The sequence below is a fragment of the Mesoplodon mirus genome (genome assembly GCF_964341445.2).
Source record: "Mesoplodon mirus genome assembly, chromosome: 3".
In the NCBI taxonomy this organism is placed as follows: domain Eukaryota; kingdom Metazoa; phylum Chordata; class Mammalia; order Artiodactyla; family Ziphiidae; genus Mesoplodon; species Mesoplodon mirus.
Window position 1 is genome coordinate 127809129 of NC_138978.1, and position 22265 is coordinate 127831393.

General features: G+C 37.4%; 1 long non-coding RNA gene across 1 annotated transcript; it reads right to left on the bottom strand.

The window, feature by feature from the left end:
* Positions 1-783: 783 nt before the first annotated feature.
* Positions 784-11547, bottom strand: LOC309801465. Its single transcript, XR_014293596.1, has 4 exons — positions 10861-11547; positions 10532-10601; positions 8416-8600; positions 784-1243 (listed from the first exon to the last, which is right to left on the bottom strand). It is a non-coding gene; the product is annotated as an uncharacterized lncRNA (long non-coding RNA).
* Positions 11548-22265: the final 10718 nt, after the last annotated feature.

A 22265-nucleotide genomic window follows, 5' to 3' on the forward strand; every position in this document is an offset into this window, starting at 1 on the left:
TGTAATAAGCAATATATAATTTAAACATATCATATTTATACATAGCACTTTCCACAAAATATCCCGTAACAAAAATAACTGAGCTCAGAGGGTCTCTGGAAAGGAATATCATGATTAGCAGTCTGCTGAGTGGCCCTGTGATGCCTTCACCAATGTGGCAAACACAAAAAGGTCATGGCAGCTTGAAGGTCATATACTCTGCCTTTCTAATGCCAAGGTCACTCCAGGATATGGCCCAGGGACTGGTCCACTGGAGCTTTGCAGGGCAAATCTGATATTTCCTCAAGAATCATAGCAATCATCTCATGGGACTATGACTAGGAGGATGAATTTGTGCAGGCACACGTAGAGGCAAGTGCACACTAATGTGGAAAGAAAGAGGGGAGAGGGGAGAGGGAGACGGAAAGGGAAAGTGGGGTGGGGGGGGAGACAGAGAGAGAAAAGAAAGAGAGTGAGACCTTTTGAGTCTTTGAGAATTGTCTACATTTTCAGTCTTTACACCCTAAACTCCCATTCTCTCTCCAACCCCATCCAATATGACTTTCATTCTCCACCACTCCAGTGGAACTTGACTTCTTGTCAAGGTCAACAATGACCCAGATCCTTGATACTCAAAGTGTGGTAAAGGACCAGTAGCTTCACCTTGGTGAAGCCATAAATTATCTCTGAATCTCAGCAGCTTCATCTGTAAAGTGCAGTGCACACCTCATGGTAATATCAGGAGAATTATATTAATGCACATGAGGTACCTGGCAGACAGGACACACCCAACTTATCCTGGTCTTCCTTCCTTCCAAGTATGCCAGCAAGAATCCAGGCTCACTAAAAGCAGAGAAATTGCTATGTGATTACTTATGCTAACAATATTCTCACAAAATCTCAGAGATGGAAAAAAGATTACAAGACTTCTGGCCCAACCACTGCTTTTATTTACTAAGCAAGGTACTACAGAGTTTTATGAAAAACAATCTTCTAGGTTACATAGAATTCCTGAAAATCGGCTTTCTTTTCCAAAAATCTCTTTTAAATAATCCAATTTTCATACAAAGTATGGTATATCTGCTCTGTTGTAAGTCATAGAAGAAAGTGCAAAGCCTTGGAAAAACTCCGAGGTTGATGCAAACATATCCTCATCTGCAGGGATGATGGTGAGCACTTGGGGCTCTGTGCTTCCTCAAACTTAGCTCAGCAGGGTGCCTTAGTGGAGGTGCCAGCATTGTCTCGCCAGAGGAGAAATGATTACCTACAAGAAAAGACACAATCAGTTTTCCAGTCCTCCCAAGTCATCCAAGGTCTTGTGACTCAACGGTGAGTCAGTGGGCAGACTTCATTAGTCAGCCCTGATGACTAGTGTTCCTATGACCTTCCAGAAGTCGTACAGCTGCATGGGCAGACAGTGATAGGAGGGGTTAGGAGATTGATATTTCCATCTCTGTTCTGCTAAATATCACCACTTTGGCCCTAGATAAGTCACTGAAGCTTTTAAGGCTTTAGCTTTCACATTTGTAAAATGAGAGTGTTGCCTTGATAGGATCTACCAAAGTTCTTCCCATGTCTAAATGTGCACATTTGTGGATATTCATACATTTTCTTTCTTATCTGGTCTTCATTCTCAGCAGAAGGAAAACTCTATGAAGGAGGACTGAGAGTTAAGGCTGCTAATGAAAACTATAGTTAGCCCTTAGTATTTGCAGAGTAATTAAATTCCATAAATATTTTTTCATGAAACAATCAGTGCTTCCTATGCACCTGCTTGGTATCAGGAAATTATATATATATGATAACCACCACACCACAAGAAAAACACAATCCAAGCAATTCCAATGTAGTGTGATGAGTGCTACCAAGGCTTAAGCAGTAGGTGCTGTGGAAACAGATAGACAAAGTTCCTAACTCAGTTTTGAGTGAACATGGAAGGACTTCCTAGAGGAACTGACATCTAAGATGAGACACAGGAAAAGAGTAAGCCTTACCTAGGTAAAGAGGAGTCAATTATTTCCTTTTTGTTTGCTTGTTTTGTTTTGTTTTTTCAGTATATGCAAAACCTGGTAGCAGGGGAAGGCATAATGCCCTTGGCAAATGCAAATAGTTCAGTAGGATGAAGGGGTGATAGATGAGAATGGAGATGAGAATTATCTTTGACACCATATTAAGGAATTTGGATTTTAACTGGAGACTATGGGGATCATTAAAGAGTATCATGCAGTAGGGATCAGAATACAGTTCTCACATCAGATATATAATGCAAGCTTCAGAGTGGAGAGATTGGAGGGGAGAAAGGGAAGTCCCTGGATATAACCAGAGACTGGATGTAAAGAAAGTAACCTGGATGAAATGATAGTCTAGAAAAAAGGAGTGGCAGTGGGGATAGCAGTAGGAGGATTGAAGAAAGGTTTATGATGAAGAATTGAAAAGACTTAATATTGCCTAGACAGAGTGGGTGGAGGTAGGAGAGAGACTGGTGAAAGAGGGTACAGGAGTATCAAGCATTAGTAATAAGCAAACGGCAGTGCCACATGCTCAGATTTGTTGAAAGTCAATAATGAATTCAGTTTTGGATCCATTATACTTTGTTAAAATGGAAGATTGCTTAACATAGAAGCCAACACATAGTATACCCACAGTCATTCAGAAATATTTATTGAGTACCTTCTATATGCTAAACACCATGCTGGGATCTGGAAATATAAAGATGAATAGATTTCAAGAGTCCTGGCCTCAAGGATCTGAGTTCAATGAGAGAAGATATCAGATATGTAAAAAATAACTACAGTATGGTCAAGGTGATAAATGTTATAGAAGACAAATGTATTCATGGTAAAAAGTGTGCTGAATGAAGGTGCTCTGGCAATGAGTAATGTAGAGGGGAAGCATGTAGCTGAAGGTTCCATTAATGAGAAAGGCTTGTGATATAGAGCACTCCAACTGTTTTTTTTTTAAAAAGGGTCAATTTTAAACAAGGAGCAAGAAAGTCTGTTAGGCAGGAAGAATGATCAAGCAAAAGCAAAAGAGTAGAACAGTGTTTGGTATGTTTGAGGGACAGTATGTAGCACAGTTTTCCTAGTCCTGAGGGATCTTAAGAGGAAACATAAGTGCCTGGAGAGACAGAGACTTCTGGTCTTTGCCTACAATTTTACACCTGCAGCCTGGAGTTCTAGCCTGAGCTCCAGACTTGTAAATTGACTGCTTATTTGGCACCTCTTTTTGTACGGCTAATGGACAAAGAAAATATGCCCAAAACTAAACTCCTGACCCTCCCCCTTTAAAATCTGATCTTCCTAGTTCCCCATATTAAAAAAATGGTAATGTCATATTAATAAATGTTCAGGCCCCAAATCCTTGCTTCCTCTCTTTTTCTCGCAAACAACATGAAATCCATCAGCAAAACCTATTATCTCAGAGTGATGTCAGCAAAAAAAAATGGTGGAATAAAGACCTCTGAAAATGCTCCCTTCCATGAAAGCAATGAGAAAACTGGCAAAAATTGTCAGAGTCAACTTTTTTAGAACGTTAAACATTAATCAAGGCTTGTAGCACCTAATAACAGACTGAAAATACATAAAGTAAAACTGACAGACTTGAAGGCAGATTTGACAATTCAACGATAATAATTTGAGATATCAATGTCCTACTTCCAACAATGGATAGAACAAATGGATAGAAAATTAACAAAGAAATAGAAGAACAACACTACAGAACACTACAGAATAACACTATTAACCAACTAGACCTGACAGACATCTATAGAATACTCTACCCAACAGCAGCAGAATATACATCCTTCTCAAGTACACATGGAACATTTTCCAGAATATATATACATATGCTCCAACACCTAATATATATTAGATCATAAAACAAGTCTCAATCAACATAAAAAGACTGAAATCATACAAAGTATGTTCTCTATCCCCAAGGAAATACAATTAGAAATCAGTAACAGAAGGAAATTTGGGAAATTCAAAAATATGCATAATTAAACAAAATATTCCTAAGTAATCAATGAGTCAAAGGACAAATCACAATGGAAATGAGAAAACATTTTTAGATGATGAAAATGAAAATAAAACATACCAAAACTTGTGAATGCAGCTAAAGTAGAGTTTAGATGGAAATTTAGGGCTGAGAACGCCTATGATAAAAAATAAGATCTCAGATCAATAACCTATGTTTTACCTTAAGACACTAGAAAAAGAAGAGCAAACTGAACTCAAAGCAAACAGAAGAAAAGAAATAATAAAGATTTTAGAGATGAAATAAATGGAATAGAGAATAGAAAGCAACAGAAAAAGTCCATAAACTATAAGTTTCTTCTCTGACAAGATCAACAAAATTGATAAACTTTTAGCCAGCCTGACAAAGAAAAAATGAGAAAAGATTCAAATTACTAAAACCAAGAATGAAAGTGGAATTACCACAGATCTTACAGAAACAAAAAGAGTTGTAAGGGACTTCTATGAATAACTATAAATCAACGAATTAGATAACTTAAAGGAAAAGGATAAATTCCTAGAAATAAAAAAAAACTGTGTTTAAAAGATAGCCCAATTCATTATTTGGAAGACTTAACATTAACACTCCCCAAACTGACCTTAGTGTCAATGTAATCACTTTCAAAATCTCAAAAGCCTTTTTTGTGTTTCATAGAAACAGCTATATATTATTCCAACAAACATTGAGATTGGTGAAAGACAGTTTTCCTTTTGACCTATTTCTCCTCCACCCCTCCCCCTCAAGCAAAGTGAAGGCTACAGTTTGGATTTATCTTCTAGCTAAAAAAGCAGAGATAACGTCCAAAAGACCAAGAATTCTCTCCTGCCATGCCTATACACTTTCAGTTTTAGCTCTCTTTCTAAGATGGTAATTTTTTGTGTGAAAGCAGTCTTTCTTTTTTCTCAGTTGCTTGTGAATTTACTTTTAGTCGAAAAACAAGACATAAATGATCCAAGTGACAACACTGCCGCAGGGTAAAGTTGCTGCTTAGTTTCCATTAATAAGAGAACAAATAGTAGTACCTTAAGTATGTTCACTGGAAAGTTTTTCTTACTAGGAGTACAAATGACACCTGATAAAACATCTCATATAGCTGCACTTTAACATGTACAGCTGAACTGGGTGTTACTAAGAGTAGAATGAGACGTTTCCCTTAGGTCCTCAAGGCAAACTTTAGGAAAGCTCACCTGTTTTCTCAGGTCCTCTCTGGAATTGGGGCTGTTTGGACAGGTGCCCTACGTGTGAAATATCAAAGATTTGAGGGGTAATGCTGAAAGCCTCAGGTTTTCACAGCAGAGGATTGGGTTCAAGGCCTAGCTCTAAATTAGCAAACTGTTTTGAGCAATTCACTTTACTTTTCTACAGCTCATTCAGCAATATGAATTGAAGACAACACTTCCTGTTTCATAAGGTTCTTATGAGAAGTCAGTGAAAACATATATGTTAAAAAAAAAGACTTTATAAAGATGGAATAGAAAGTTAGTTATCAGTGGTATAACTTAGTTGGTTCAGTTTACTAAGCTCTTGACATGGGTGCGTTACAAGGATTTCTGCAGTGTATCTTATGAATCATAATAATGAATCATGTACTGGGTTAGGTGTTTCTCATTTCATCAGATTTTATCACTATTTTATCAAACATTTTGTATAAACCCTGTAAAGTCAGTATTGTTAGCCCAATTTAACAGATGAAATACCATGCAGGCAAATAAAAGTTGGTAATCAAACCCAGGGTGCAGATATGGCCAACTGCAACATTGCCTCTCCATCCCACACTTGCCACTTCTATGCAACATAACAGTGGAAGTCTTAGTTACAGTAATCGGACAAGAAAAGGTAATAAAAGGAATCCAAATAAGAAATTAAAAGTAAAATTATCACTGTTTGCAGATGACATGACACTACACATAAAAGTCCTAAAAACACTAACAACAAAAATGGTAGAACTCACCAATGAATTCAGTAAAATTGCAGGATACAATATTAATATACAGAAATATGTCGCAATTCTATACACTAACAATGAGCTATCAGAAAGAGAACTTAAGAAAATAATCCCATTTACAATCATATTAATTAGAATTAAATACCTAGGAATAAATCTAGCTAAGGAAGTAAAAGATCAGTACTTTGAAAACTATAAGACATTAATGAAAGAAATTGAAGACAATACAAACAGACAGAAAGGCATACCATGTTCATGGACTGGAAGAATTAATGTTGTTAAAGTGACCATACCACCCAAGGCAATCTACAGATTCAATGCAATCTCTGTCAAAATACCAATGGCATCTTTCATAGCACTGGAAACTATAATTCTAAAGTTTGCATGGAAACACAAAAGACTCTGAATAGCCAAAATAATCTTGAGAAAGAATAAATCATGTTCCTTGATTTCAAACTATACCACAAAGCTACAGTAATCAAAACAGTATGGATCAATGGAGCAAAATAGGGAGCCCAGAAATGAACCCATACTTACATGGTCAATTAATCCATGACAAAGGAAGCAGGAATATTCAATGGGGAAAGAGAGCCTCTTCAATAAATGGCATTAGGAAAGATGGACAGCTACAGGCAAAAGAATCAAACTGGACTACTCTCTCACACCATATACAGAAATAAACTAAAAATGTAGTAAAGGCTTAAACGTAAAACCTGAAACCATAAAATTTCTAGAAGAAAACGTAGGTAGTATGTTCTTTGACATTGATCTTAGTAATGTTTTTTTGGATATGTCTCCTCAGGCAAGGGAAACAAAAGCAAAAATGTAACAACATCAAACTAAAATGCTTTTGCACAGCAAGGAAAATTTTGACATCAGTCTTAGTGATGTTTTTTTGGCTCCGTCTCCTAAAGCAAAAGGAATAAAAGCAAAAAATAAACAAATGGGGCCTAATTAAACTTAAAAGCTTTGGCACAGCAAAAGAAACCATTGACAAAATAAAAAGACAACTTACTGAATGAGAGAAGATATTTGCAAATTATATGATCGATAAGAGCTTAATATCAAACATATATATATAAACAGCTCATGCAACTCAACATGAAAATAACAAACAACATGATTAAAAATGGGAAGAACTGAAGAGACATTTTTCCAAAGGGGAAATGCAGATGGCCAACAGGCACATGAAAAGATGCTCAATATCACTATTCATCAGGGAAATGCAAATCAAAACCACAATGAGATATCACCTCACACCTGTCAGAATGGCTATCATCAAAAAGAATGCAAATAACAAATGTTGGCAAGGATGTGGAGAGAAAGGAAACTTCACGAACTGTTGGTGGGAATGTAAATTTGTGCAGCCACTATGAAAAACAGTATGGAGATCCTCAATAATTTAAAAAGAGAACAACCATAATGATCCAGAAATTCCACTCCTGGGTATTTGTCTAAAGAAAATGAAAACACTAATCAGAAAAGGCATATACACTCCTATAGTCACTGCATCATTATTTACAATAGCTAAGGTATGGAAGCAACCTAAGTGCTCATCATGTATAAAGAAGATATGGTATATATATATATAATTTTACATATATATATATATATATATATATATATATATATATATATATATACTCACATATACACACAGTGCAATATTACTCAGCCATAAAAAAGAATGAAATCTTGCCATTTGTGACAATGTAGATAGACCTAGAGGTTATTATACTAAATGTAATCATTCAGACGAGAGAAAGACAAATATTGTATGACTTCACCCATATGTAGAATCTAAAAAAACAAATGAACAAATATAACAAACCAGAAACAGAGTTATAGATACAGAGAACAAACAGTTGGTTGCCAGAGGGGATGAGGGTGGAGGGTAGAAGAGAAATAGGTGAAGGAGATTAAGGGGTACAAATTTCCAGTTGCAAAATAAATGTCATGAGTATGAAATGTACAGTGTGGGGAATATAATTAACAACTATGTAATATCTTTGTATGGTGACATATTGTAACTAGACTTATTGTGGTGATCATTTTGAAATATATAAAAATACGGAATCACTATATTGTATGACAGGAATTAACTATGTTGTAGGTCAGCTATAGTTCAAAAACAAAAGAAAAAACAAAAAGATAAAAAGAACAACAGAAACTGTATGTCAATGCATCTACTTGCACCCAACTTCTCCTTTGCATCCAAGAGAATTGAAAAGCCATATCTATTAAACTAAATGCCACTATGTGTGCACAAGACCCTGGTCCCTTCTGCCCTTTTCAAGGGCTTCACTCCAGTTCTCTTTCATTATTAGTCTCTCCCTTTCTGTGGGGTCATTTCAATCACCATGAAGATATACTCTAGGGAAACACCTCCCCTTGAAACCCTATCTCACAATGACTAACTGCCCATCTATTTTCTCATCTGCATAACTTAACCTTCTCAAACAATTGTCAGCACATACCATTCCATCTCATCATTTTGCTTCACTCTTCAGCCCATTTTCGTCTGGTTTCTGTCCCGTCACTCCACCGACATTGCCTTTCCTCCACATTCTTACGACTCCAGGGCCTGCAAGCTCCACCTCCAAACAGCACCTGCACTTCTTTACCCAAGGCTCCTTTCTTGCTACCGTAGTCCAAATCGCCTCTACACAGAAAACCAGAAATGCCAGCAAATCAATGCTCTCTCCTCAACGCTGGAGCAGGACTCAAACAATGATTGACGGGGTTTGACATTAAATAGTTCCCCTCCTGTGGAGTAACCCTCTGAGGAGTGTGTTTTACAGTGGCTTCTGGAGTTTCCCCTGGCGTATTAATCATCAGCAGCCCACACCAGCAGCTGGCTCTCGTTCCTCCCTTGTCTCACTTCCCCACTTCCCTACCTTCACCTCGTAAACTACTTCCGCTTGAATCTTTGTTTCTGGGTTCGCTTCTGAAGGAATGTAAACGAGAACGACTTCCCTTATGCCAACTCTAACACACGCTTCTCTGTCTCACCTCATTGACCAATTAGCAGTATGTGACCCCGCAAATCACCCCCTCTTTCTTGAAAACTCTCTTTTCTCTGGATTTTTAGGACACCACACCCTCTGGTTTCCCTCCGCCTCACAAGCTGATCCATCTCCACCCTACCTTTCATACTGGAGTATCTTAGGTTCTGATCTCACATCTCTGGTCCTAACTTTCTACCATTTTTTCCTCTTTTCTGTGTGACTCCCATCTTTCTAAATCCAGCCGTTCTCTCTTCTGAATTCCGGATTCACTCCAGACATTAATTAAAAGATGAATCTTAAGTCTGCATTGAGTTTTTTTTTTAGAGCTTTGTGGTACATCAGGCACTATGTAAGCTCTTTCTAAATATGTTGTCTCATTTAATCCTTACATCAATGCTCCAAATCATTACATTTGTAAAGGCAAGAAAAGCAAGGCTCAAGAGGCTAGTTTTCCTGGGTTCATGGAGCAGGTGAGGGGCAGAGCCAGGCTGTGAACTGAATCTTTCTGACTGAAGGTTGCAAGCTTAACTGCCATGCCATTCTGCTTCTGTATTCTCACCTCCTCTGTGCAATGGGCACAGAGGTTTTCTAGAATAATCAACTGCCAGAGATGGAAGAGAATTTAATAATCATCTAATCCAGCTCTTTCATTTTACAGTTGCCTCAAAGAGGTAAAAAAATTTCCCAAGATTTATTTAGATATCTGGTTATATTTATGACTGATGGTTATTTCCCAACTTTATATTTTGAGCTATAAATTGTGCTGAGGTTCATTCATCTTTCTTTTTCTCTGAGTTGCATCTCTAGCCTTGGAGGTTCTCTCCACACAAATGCAGATGGCACACACTTTCTAACTCCCCTGATCCTGCTGGGCCTCTGGAGAGAGCACTGAGGGTCACTGTGTTACTTCCTTTGAACATTTTCTCAGATGGAGATGATGTTCCAGTTGTACAGACCAGTGACTGGCATTTTAACCACAGGAACATTGTGAATATCTCCCTGCTAAATATCTACCCATCCCATTAAGGCTATTTATTGTGCTGTATCCAGAGCAACTAAACCCAAGACTGTGTCTGTGCCAAAGACTCGAATAAAAACTTTAAAAAAAATTGCAGCCATCCAGATGTTCTTTGGCAATGATGAACACACAGATATTTGGAGACATCTGGATGACTGACTGGCTTTTTCAGTTTTCATCTGGAAGATGAAGATTATGCAGACACAGTGTGATTACAAGCTGGATGATAATAAACAAATCTTTGACAATGTCCACAGGATTCCAAACATCTGGGTGCAAAACTGAAAAATCCAGCTAACTATCCAAATGTTTGGCATCATTTAAAAGAAACATTGGACAGCAGGAGTTGAGCAAAAGATCCAAAAAGGAGACAAGAAGTTCCCAAAGCAAGCTTTGCCTACATTTTTTTTAAAGTTTATATTCAATTTAAAGGGGAAACTGAGTCAGGAATAGTAAATTTCTCATTAGAATCCACATTCTAGATCTCTCTCCTATATACTGGGGTTTCTAAATCTAGTGAGGTGACAGACCTTCCAGAATAGTATAGTCAGGGTCTGATCTACTCACATAGCATAGGAACTCTTAGACATCAGAGCAGAACATCAAAGTCTTGTTTTTGTGTGATTTCTCAGTCCACCTAAAAAGACAAATAAATACATCAGGGTCTTAAGAGTTCACCAAGAAAGAAAGGGAAGGTGAGGCTTACCTCACTACCAGGTGTGGAGAAGGAGAAAGTGCCTTGGGTATGAGAACGCTGGAAGACAAACAAGTTCAGGTTGCTGGTTCAAGGGCATTAAAGAATATGCTGAGTGAGACAGGGAGGCGAGGGTGTATCCCTGCAAAAGTGGATTTAGTTATATTCTTTAACTGATGAAGGAAAGAAACATTGTACTCACAGGTGAATAAAAGAAGCATTTGTGTTGGGGCTGAAAGAGCTGCTGTCTTTAGAGGAAAATCTTTCTGTTTGTGGCAGAAATGGCTCCTTAGAGTGATGGTGGCAGCTGCAGTAGTATCAGCAGCAAAAAAAGTGCCCTCGTGGTGACAAAAGCATCAGACACGGTCTATGTGGCTTTAAAGACTAGTAGCAGAGATGGAAGTTTGGTGCCTGTTGGTGAAGAGGTCATAGGGCTGTAGCATCTATAGGATCTTGAACCAGACTAAGTGTGAGCTGGGAATCTAACTTTCCTCTGATTGTAACCTGAGCTCATGATTTGGTTTTTTTGTTTTGTTTTGTTTTTTTGCTGCTATATTCTAGGAAGATAAGGATTTTGAGCCAAAGTAAATTTGAGGCATCTTGACATTGTTTTTCATCTGGGCCATGTTAAGAAAAATGTAATACATTTTTTACCTCTAAGCTGTTGTACTTGTGATGTTTACTTTCTGGCCATTTTCCTTGACATTATCTGGGAACAAACGTTCTGCTAGATCATGAGGCAGAGAGTGCAATTTGCAGACCAAAAAAGGAGAAAGACATTGGACTAAGAAAGAACATTAGTACAAAAACGTGGAAAACCACAAAGACAATCAGTAATTTCACAGACAACCCAGAGCTGAGCTTTACTTGCCAAATAGCCTTTGAGGCCTTTGCAAATTGGAAAATCATTGTCCAAAACCAAGATGCTTTTCTCAGAAAATATCTGTTTCTTGATTAGTCACCAAAAGAGAAGGAAAAAAAATCCATCCCAAAGGCCGCTTTAGATTGTGTAAACAACGAAGGTCTGTATACATTCACCAGGGCCTTTATTCCATTGTGCTAACAGTATTTAAAACCAGATGCTGGCTCTCCCTGACTCTTTGCTGGAAGAATTACTGTCAACATGCATTGTTTCTGAGAGAAATTTAAGGCAAGGCAGTCTCCAAGTTCTCTAATTAAAACAAGTTAACAAAAAAAGCTATATAAAATTTTCTGAATTTAACACTTTTATTACAAATACACTCCTTAGGTTACAGAGAAATAACTTAAAAGTAATTGAAAAACACACCCAAAATGTGTCTTCTAAGTAAGCCCCACTACTGTGTGACCTCAGGCAAATTGCTTCAGTATATGAGCCTCACATTTCTCATCTATAGAGTGAATGGTTTGGAATTCCATGATCCATAAGGTCCTACCCAGCTCTATGAGTCTTTAAAATTAGTTTCCATTGGGTGGGACGGAGAAGTATATGGGACCTCTCTGTACTTTCTGCTCAACTTAAAAAAAAATTTTTTTATTGAAGTATAGTTGCTATACAATATTATATGTTACAAGTGTATGATATAGTGACTCACAATTTTTAAAGGTTATACTCCATTTGTAGTTATCATAAAATATTGGCTATATTCCCCATGTTCTACAATATATCCTTGTAGCTTATTCTATACCCAATAGTTTGTACCTCTTACTCCCCAACTGGTAATCACTAGTTTGTTCTCTATATCTGTGAGTCTGTTGCTTTTTTCTTATATTCACTAGTTTTTTGTATTTTTTAGATTCCGCATATAAGTGATATCATCACTATTTGTCTTTCTCTGTGTGACTTATTTTACTTAACATAAGGCCCTCCAAGTCCATCCATGTTGCTGCAAATGGCAAAAGTTCATTCTTTTTTATGGCTGAGTAGTGTTCCATTGTATATATGTACCACATCTTCTTTATCTAGTCATCTGTTGGTGGACACTTAGGTTGCTTCTTGGCAATTGTAAATAATGCTTGTGCTCAACTTTTCTGTAAATCTAAAACTGGTTGAAAAAATAAAGTCTTAATTCATAAGCCTAGTCTAAATATCAGGCAAACCCAAATTGAGGAACATTCTACAAAATACCTGACCAGTACTCTTAAAAAATGTCAAGGCCATTAAAACCAAAAAATGAGTGAGAAATTGTCACAGCTTGGAGAAACTAATGAGACATGATGACTAACTGTGACATTATAATCCTGGATTGGATCCTAGAACAGACAAAGGACAATATAGGAAAAGCTATTTAAATCTGAATAAAGCCTATTGTTAAAAAAACAATAATAACCAACTAAATAAATACTGCAACCACCTCCATTAAAAAAGTAAGACAAGCTACGTTGAAAATATAGGTATATAGAGAACCATGTTAATAGTCCTTAGTATAATTATTTCCACATAACTACTTTTAATATTTTGGTGTTTTCTCTCACAAAAAAATGTATATTTTACATAGTTGGCATCATAATAAGTATGAAATGTTGAATCTTTTTAGCAATTTATATATGTCATAAATATTTTGTCCTTTATCCAAACTTATCAATAATAAAATTTTAACATCTTTGAAATATTTATACATGAACTCTTTAATATTATGTTTATTTGTCCTTGTATATTTCTGTTCTTGATTTACCAAAAACATATATATATATTTTTTCTGTTGGGTGGAAATCCTAGCCATTACTAGTATTATTTCCCCTAAGTGCTCTATTTAAATTCTGTGTGTGGTTCTGTAAGGAAAATAACATTCAGGAGAAGAGGTATGAATATAGTGTCAGTGTTCTTGCTTTCAGAAAATCTAAACAGCAAAAACATTCTCTTAGAGAACATATAAATTAATGCTGCTTCTTTTTTTAATACTATTTCTTAATTTAAAATTATTTGTCACAAGATCCTTTTAAATGATTCAGTCCCTACAGAATCCAAATCTTATGTCCAATTTGCTAAAGTTTAATTGACACAATTATTGTGCTTGACAAAGTCCCTTTATAAGGGCAAAGTGTAAAGATTCCCTAAGGATGGATTAAGTGGCAGTGGGTACAAATTACAAGGGATGTTGTAGAGGATTTTGCAGGGACCCTCCTAGCTCATATCTCTCTTCTTTGAGAACATCACACGTACAACAGGTGTGAGGTTAATCGGCCATGTTTGTAAACCTGCCCCTTTTTTCCCATGTGTTGTTATAGATGATTTGATCTTGAGTGAGAGCTGATTAAAAATGAGCCAATCACCACAAAAACAAATATACAGATCAATGGAACAGAATAGAGAGCCCAGAAATAAACCCACATACCTACAGTCAATTACTCTTCAACATATGAGTCAAGAATATACAATGGAGAAAAGACAGTCTCTTCAACAAATGGGGTTGGGAAAACTGGACAGCTACATGTAAATCAATGAAATTAGAACACTCTCTCACACCATATACAAAAATAAACTCAAAATTGTTTAAAGATCTGAATATAAGACATAAAACACCATAAAACTCCTAAAAGAGAACATAGGCAAAACATTCTCTGACATAAATCTTGGCAATATGTTCTTAGATCAGTCTCCCCAGGCAAAGGAAATAAAAGCAAAAATAAACAAATGGGACCTAATCAAACCTAAAGGCTTTTGAACAGCAGAAAATTTCAACAAAATGAAAATACATGTTATGGAATGGGAAAAATTAGTTGCAATCCATGCAATTGACAAGGGGTTATTATCCAAAATATACAAACAGCTCATACAACTCAATATCGAACAAACAAACAACTCAATCAAAAAATGGGCAGAAGACCTACATAGACATTTCTCCAAAGAACACATACAGATGGCCAAGAGGCACACAAAAAGATACTCAACATTGCTAATTATAAGAGAAATGCAAATCAAAATCACAGTGAGGTATCACCTGACACTGGTCAGAATGACTATCATCAAAAAGTCTACAAATCATAAATGCTGGAGAGGGTGTGGAGAAAAGAAAATCCTCCTACACTGATGGTGGGAATGTAAATTGGTGCAGTTACTATGGAAAACAGTATAGAAGTTCCTTAAAAAACTAAAAGTAGAGCTACGATATGATCCAGGAATCTCATTCCTGGGTATATATCCAGAAAAAACAAAAATTCTAATTCACAAGGACTCATGCACCCCAATGTTCATAGCAGCTCTATTTACAATAGCTAATACATGGAAACAACCCAAGTGCCCATCAATAGCTTGAGAAGATGTGGTCTATTTATACAATGGAATATTAGCCATAAAAAGAATGAAATGTTGCCATTTGCAGCAACATGATGGACTTAGAGATTACCATGCTGAGTGAAATAAGTCAGACAGAGAAAGACAAACATTATATGATATCACTTATTTGTGGAATCTAAAAAATAATACAGGGCTTCCCTGGTGGTGCAGTGGTTGAGAGTCCGCCTGCCGATGCAGGGGACACGGGTTCGTGCCCCAGTCCGGGAAGATCCCACATGCCGCGGAGCAGCTGGGCCCGCGAGCCATGGCCCCTGGGCCTGCATGTCTGGAGCCTGTGCTCCGCAACGGGAGAGGCCACAACAGTGAGAGGCCCGCGTACCGCAAAAAAAAAAAAAAAAAAAATAATAATAATAATAATACAAATGAATCTATATACAAAACAGAAGTGAACTCACAGACATAGAAAACAAACTAACAATTACCAAAGGGGAAAGGGAGGTGGGGATGGATATATTAGGAGTATGGGATTAACAGATACAAACTACTATACATAAAATAGATAAGCAACAAGGATTTACTGTATAGCATGGGGAACTATATTCAATATCTAATAACAAACTATAATGGAAAATAATCTGAAAAATATATATATATATATAACTAAATATATAACTAAATCACTTTGCTGTAGACCTGAAACTAACACAACATTGTAAATCACCTATACTTCAAGAAAAATAATGAGCCATCACATTCTTCTCCTGAGAACCTGAAGTTGGGATTTAAAGACCAGTCGTTTGACCTGATGTATCCATTTGAACTGGGGAATCCTTGGGAGACCATGTTTGGCAAAGATCACAGAGCAAGGTACATAACTCTGCTGGAGAAAGACAGATGGAGAGAGAGAGACAGAGAGAGAGAGAGAGAGAGACAGAGAGATTGAAACAGAGAAACAAGAAAGCCAGAGCACGTGGAGATATCCCAGTTCCTGCTTCCAGACCTCCTGAGACCCCACCATGCCTTCTGCTCAAGTCAAAACCCTGGATTTCTTATTTTAGCTAGGTTCATGTTCATTGTAACTAAAGAACTTTGTCCATAATAGATCTTACAATGCCTATGGCAGGACTTTTACATCAACCAATTTACAATACTTTAAAAAATGTTCTTATATATTTAAAACAATAAAACACTTATTACCCCACAAATACTTATATGTCAAGTAATAGATAATCAGAATGTATTTGTTCAACTACTACTAGGTTCTGGGAGGTATGGAAAGAAATAAGATGCTATTCATACCCTTGAGAATCTTATATCTATTCAGCACTAACTATATGTCATGCACTTTGTTAAGGTTATTACTATAATTTGAAGGATGTAGTATTAATAAAAGTTGAATTTCACCAAATTTGTCTTTGACAAAATAAACTATTCAAGCCTTTATTTATTTTATTTTTCCACATGGTATTTGGTTTCATCCCACTCTGCTAGAGTGAATCTACTCAGGGCATTAGTGTCCAGCGCTGGCCTCCTTCTCTCACAACAACTCAAGGCAACTTGGGGAATGGTTGAGAATTTGAACTCAGGACCACCGCTGGCCCCACTAATAGTATTTTTGAAGCACCCATCTCTTTAACATGCATTTTATTAGAATAAAAGTTACTTTAGTGACATAGATATTAATAGATATTCATAGAAATATTAGATAAACTAGGTATTAAACTAGATATTAATAGAAAACTAGATATTAATAAACTAGGTATTAATAGAAAATGTACATGTAGACCACTTAATTAAGAAACCTAATTAGATTAATTTTAGGTGGTAAGCTTTAATCTTAGTGGTTCTATTTCTCATCTAAGATTTCTACCTACCTCTTGTTACTAGGATAAAGCAAAATTCCTGGGTTTCAGGTCAAAATTGCCATCTACTCTGCCATCTAAATGAATCAAACAGCTCTTCTCACACGTGTTCCCCAAAGTGGCAGCCCATCAGAATAACCAGGAATGCTTGTGAGAAATACAAACTCTTGGGATACACTTGGTATCAGACTCAGTGGATCTGGTGATGGGCCTAAAACCCTTATTTTCACCAACCCTCCAGTTGATTTTTATGTGATTCTGTGTTGATAGTTGATTTACTGTTTAGAAGACTGAAGTGTAGCATTGAGAAGTTTAATTAAGGTCAGCAGGAAGAGCCTTGACTTCCAGACTAGGTGTCAAGTTCAGTTGTATGAGCTGCATACTTCCCAAGGGCACCTACTAGAGAGGCAGTGGGGGCTGAAACCCAGCCCTGACTCTATTCACCAACCATGAAACCAGCATAGGACTGCATCCACTGAGTATGGGTACGTGCTTCAAATTTGCTCTGAGTCATTATGGGTCAGTGGCAGCCCTGTGACAGGGCCAGCTGTGTGATTGCAGCTCTCATGCCACGCAATGTCCAGGCCAGTTCAACATCTGCCTCCATTCCTTTAACAGAGCATCCTTTCCAAAGCCCAACCACCACATAAAAATTTTTCATATCTATTTTCTAATCTTAATTCTTTTGCAATTTCACTGTAGGCCAGAATTTCCCAAAATATATTCTGGGGAACTTTATCCTATGTGATAAATATCACACACACACACAGATCTGAGGAGCAGCATATTCTATTTCCTTCTTTGAGATTAACAGCAGATATTAGCACATTGAATTCTCTGATAAGTCCTGCAGTAAAGAAACCTGGCTGACTCAGAGAACATGGCTTCACTCCGTTTCCCAAATCAAAAAAGAAAGTTTCTTTCCTTCTTTCTATTTATGTAGAACACACAACTAATCCTTTTCTGCTTAAGCCATGTCTCTGGGCCTCCCTTCTCTCCCATCCAACAAGTTTCTGTTGCTTGTAACGTAAATGGCAGAGAGATCACACCTTAGGCACTTTTGGCTCCCCAGTACATAATGCAAAATGTTCATACGATGGTCAATCAATAAATGTCTATTGAATGAATGTATGAATAAATGGTTACAAGAGAAATTTTATAAGAGGACCATTTAAAAATGTTGAAATCAACAGCTTTTTGGTGTTTAATATTTCTCTCCGTGTGTTTGTGTGTAGGCATAACTTGTGTGTCTCAGTGACTAACTGTCCCAAGTGGTGAGGCCACCTTTTCCTAGAGGCTCTCAGCTGCTCTAGCCCTCTGTGGTCCTCATTGGTGGAAGAGGCTGAAACCTACCTGTTCCCTCTCATCTCAGCTTGTGCCCTGTCAGGACTTATCACGTTCTTCCTTGCTCAATTCATGGGCAATCATTATTTTAGAACCTGAGATAAGAAAGCAGTAGATTTTATGTGATTAGCTGCTGAGATAAACATTAATTAGTTTTCAATTTCCATAAATTTCCAAAAATTTCAATTTCTCACTGACAGAAAGATTTGTTAAGTTAGTTAACGGCTATAGATGATTGTTCCAAAATTGGGATGGGGGGCGATAAAGAGCTATGAAGACAAGGGCTGGAGAGGAGTGAACATGAAGCAGGCAGCACATAATATATTATGAAAATAAATGGAAATAGTACCAAATGAATAATCACATGACCTTACAGCTGATAATCATTAGGAAAAGCAGAATTGGGGACTGGGAAAAGGTAAGAGACATAAAGTGGGTGACAGGTCAGGCATTTTTATTGTTTGGTCCCACAAGAAAAAAATATAATTGAGTCCAAAATCCAAGAATTGAGACATGTGTGATGGCATAACTACTAAACCTAAACCCAATGCCAAGTCAGATGTGGACCACATTTTGGTTTAGTCCCGTCTAAAAAAGCTGAGAAATTCTCTCATTTCTTCTTAGAGCAGGGGGAATTGCTTTGACTAAGCAATGACAAAAGGAGAAGGGAGACAGGGATAGAGGAGTGGGTTTTATTTCTGTTGGATAACACAGAAACTAAAATCATGGGTTTGGACATGAGAAATTTGGCATTCCTTCTCCACCCCACATTTGCAGGCTTGGACAAGTCTCATAAGTGCCCTGAGCCTCAGTTTTATCTTTTGGAAAAAGGGGTGGTATTTGTATCCACCTTGTGAAGTAGTATCAAAGACTAAAAGAAATAATGTGTATATTGCTCTTTTCACTGTGTCTGCACCTGGGAAGTATTTCACACACATTAGCTAATACTATAGCTGTTGTGGGGAAAGCCAGTCTCCCAAAGGTCAAGTACCTCAATGCCATTGGTGATTAAGTTCCAAAGTTTGCTAGGTACCAGAGCCCTAGGTGTTGCTATTGGTGCCTCTAAATGCCAAGGGCATCTGAGAGTCTTGCCAGACACAAAACTAAACTCTGTAACAAGCCGACTCCAAGCCCAGGACTTCTACACCCATGCCTATATCCCCCTCACACTCATCTCCCCATCAGTTCACTGTGCCCAGTAAGGGAGGTCCTGTCAGGTCCACTGACAACCTTTATCCACTCTACTTCCGGGTCTAGGGGTCAAGACATGTCTCTGTAATCCCTTTTTTTCCCATCCAATGTAATGGAATAAATGAACATGGGCAAGAAAGGTGTCACAGTTAACCCTTTTTCTGTTCCCAACTCAGTGTTCCCTGCAGCACCATCCTCCCTCCCATGACAGGCTGGTCAGATCCACTGTCTCCCCATGGTGTCCAAAACTCAGGCTCAAAAGTTTGAGTCATGGTACTCATATAGAGCAGCCATCTCTTAGCCCCAGCAATACAATTGCTTGCAAAAAGCACTAGCTGCTTTGTTTTAGTTTTGTCAAAGTGTGTTTCCAAGGAAGCTGAGGAATCTGAGGGAGCCAGGTCAGAGTGGGGTGTGGTTTCTCTGATACCAAGTTATCCAGGGGGAATACCATATCTTCAGTATTAAGGATTCAGTTAAATCTATCCCCTGGCATGTCTTATCTTAGCTAAGCATGAAACCCAGAGCAATTTTTATCAAGAACACCTCAAATTCCTCCAGATCTTCTGTTCTAGGACCACACCAGGAGTTAGGGGCCAATATTAACCTATTACGGTTTCTTAAGAATCTGTGCTTTCAAAGTGTAGGTTCATCATACGTATATCAGGGGGCTGAGTAAGAAAATGTAAGGCCACAAGGAGGAAAGGTATATTAGAAAGAGACTCTGCTTCTCTCCTTGTAAAAACAAAAGCCACAGAAGAAAAGGAGGGAAGAAAGGAAGGGAGAGAGGGATGGGGGCGGAATATTTCACTAAATCATCAGAAAAATTAGAGGCTGTGACTGGAAATAATGACATAAGGGAAAATTCTTCATGGTAATTTTTAAAGTGCTTACATTTAGATGTTTGATTTTTAAGGTACAATTTATAAGTAAGCAAGAAATCAGTATGAAGCTTGGGGTTAGGACACAGCTCACTTTTACAGGACCAGGATAGTGTCTGGAAATATTCTCTTCTTTCTTTCTTTCTTTCTTTCTTTATTTTTAACACAAAGAATAAAAAGCACATGATGCAGTTAGAGGTGGATTGACAGTGACATTTCTTTAATGGTTTGAACATGGCAATTTCTCTCTAACTCACAGTACCCAGACAGACAACCACAACAGCAAGATAGTTTTCCTTCTAATTCTGTCACAGAAACATCCATTACAGATAAATAACCATGCATAATTATATACATTTAATTTGGTAGATATTTCTTGAAGGAAAGAAACTTTATACTATTTTCAAACTCAACCTCTTTTTCTCATTTCTCCTGTTCTGTTTTTGAAGAGAGAAGGCAATGTGACTGCATAATGATCTATCAAATCAATGCACCCGGGGATATACATCACACAATACAATGCAAACTCATTAGGCTGTTCTGGCATTAAACGGTGTCCTATACACAACATTTAAATTCAAAAGTCCATGTCAAATCCCAGAGGTCTGGTCCACACAGCAAAAGTATCTGGAAAATTCATGCTGAGTCCCTTCATTATTCTGAATTATTTAGGTAGTAGACACGTTGATATAACTGAGGAAATAAATACCACCCAAAAGAAAATAAGCAAAGACTATTTATTCAGAGCTTGCTATAGCAAGGCAGTCAGTCACCATCACATGCATTTGGCAGAGACTCAAAGGTAGGCAGAAGAGTGGGAACACTTTTATAGTGGAAAAAAATCCAAGAAGACTTCAGATATGCCCTGATTGGAGGCTGTCAGCCTAGGAAAGCTGTAAGCAAGCTAACTAGGAGAGGGGCATCCTATGTAATTGGTTTGGGGTACATATTTGGCTTTCTCCCGTTGGTCCAAATGTGGAAGTGGAGGCAAACATCGGGAAAGCTGTTCTATTAATCCAGTCCTGGCTGTTTGGGGCTGATTGCTACAGGGGTTACTGTTTGGCTTCCTAGACTGGTTACTGCAGATTATGGACAAGAGCTCTATTTTTATATGTAGTCTGGTCATTTTTCATTTGTATAATAAGTAATATGCCTGCTGTTGGTTTTCCTTTGTCATGAATAACCTGAGTATTTCAAAGAAATCAGGTTCTTTGAACCTAATATGTCCTTTTTATTTCTGACATCTACATTGCCCCCAATTGTTTAGTTAAGGGCTTATTTATTTACTCCTTGGTTTAACTTTAATGACATCTCATTAGCCAAAGCAGTTCCCTCAGAGGTGGAGACTTCATTCGTTCATTCAATCAACAAATATTTATTGAGAAGCTACTATGGGCCATGTTCTAGGTGTAGAGATACATTAGTGAACAAGACAAGCAAGATTTCTGCTTATATTCTAAAGAGAGAGGGAGATGGTAAATAGGCAGAAAAATAGATAAAGGAATAACTAACAAAAAACATTAAATGGTGAAAAGTGCTATGCTGAGGTCTCTGAGGAGGAGACATTTTCACTGAAATCTGAATGACAAAGATCAGAAGGAAGAATATTCCAGGCAGAGGGACCAGCTGGGGCAAAAGTTCAAAGATGGGAAGAAGCTGGCATGTTCAAGGATTTGAAAGGCCTGTGTGCCTATAGCATGTGATCCAGGGTGAGTAGTAATAGAGGAAAAGAAAGAAATATGGAAGGACTGGAGCAAGTGTGGTTTTTAACAAGATAAAAAGATTATTTTTAAATCCTAAGTATGCTAGAAAGGCATTGGAGGGTTTTTTAATAGCAGAGGAATACCACTCCACTTATAGGATTTTTTCTTCCAGTTTTATTGAGATATAATTGACATACAGCACTGTATAAGTTTAAGGTGTACACCATAATGATTTGACTTACACATATCATAAAATGATTATTACAGTAAGTTTAGTGAGCATCCATCATCTGATATAGATACAAAATAAAAGAAATAGAAAAAATGTTTCTTTCCTTGTGATGAGAACTTTTAGGATTTCCTCTCTTAACACTTTTCATATATAACATACAGCAGTGTAATTATATTTATCA